Raw genomic sequence first — 364 nt, forward strand, 5'->3', positions numbered from 1 at the left:
CATGACAGCTGTTGTAATATTGATTTTTTTGTCATACTGCAGGCTTTTAATTGTGGCTGATTATGAAGTCTTCTTCCTGTATTTGCAGAAAAAATATAGGTCCTATTGAAACCAAGGTCGTGGTGGTTTCCGACGTGGCGCGCCGTTGTAAAGAGTACTGTTTCTACAAATTTCCTTATTTCCTTTTTACTCTTCTAACACCTGCGCCTAATTTTGCATGCCATACTAAATGATCTACAACGAAAAAACCGCCAGTCCGTTTTCATGTATTATAGAAGGCCCGTGTTTGTTCATTGACAGGGAAAATCTTTCGAAATAGTTCCGCACGGACTGATGACACTAAACCCCACGCCAGCAAACGCAA

Source organism: Pocillopora verrucosa, chromosome 11, assembly GCF_036669915.1.
Source record: "Pocillopora verrucosa isolate sample1 chromosome 11, ASM3666991v2, whole genome shotgun sequence".
Lineage (NCBI taxonomy): Eukaryota > Metazoa > Cnidaria > Anthozoa > Scleractinia > Pocilloporidae > Pocillopora > Pocillopora verrucosa.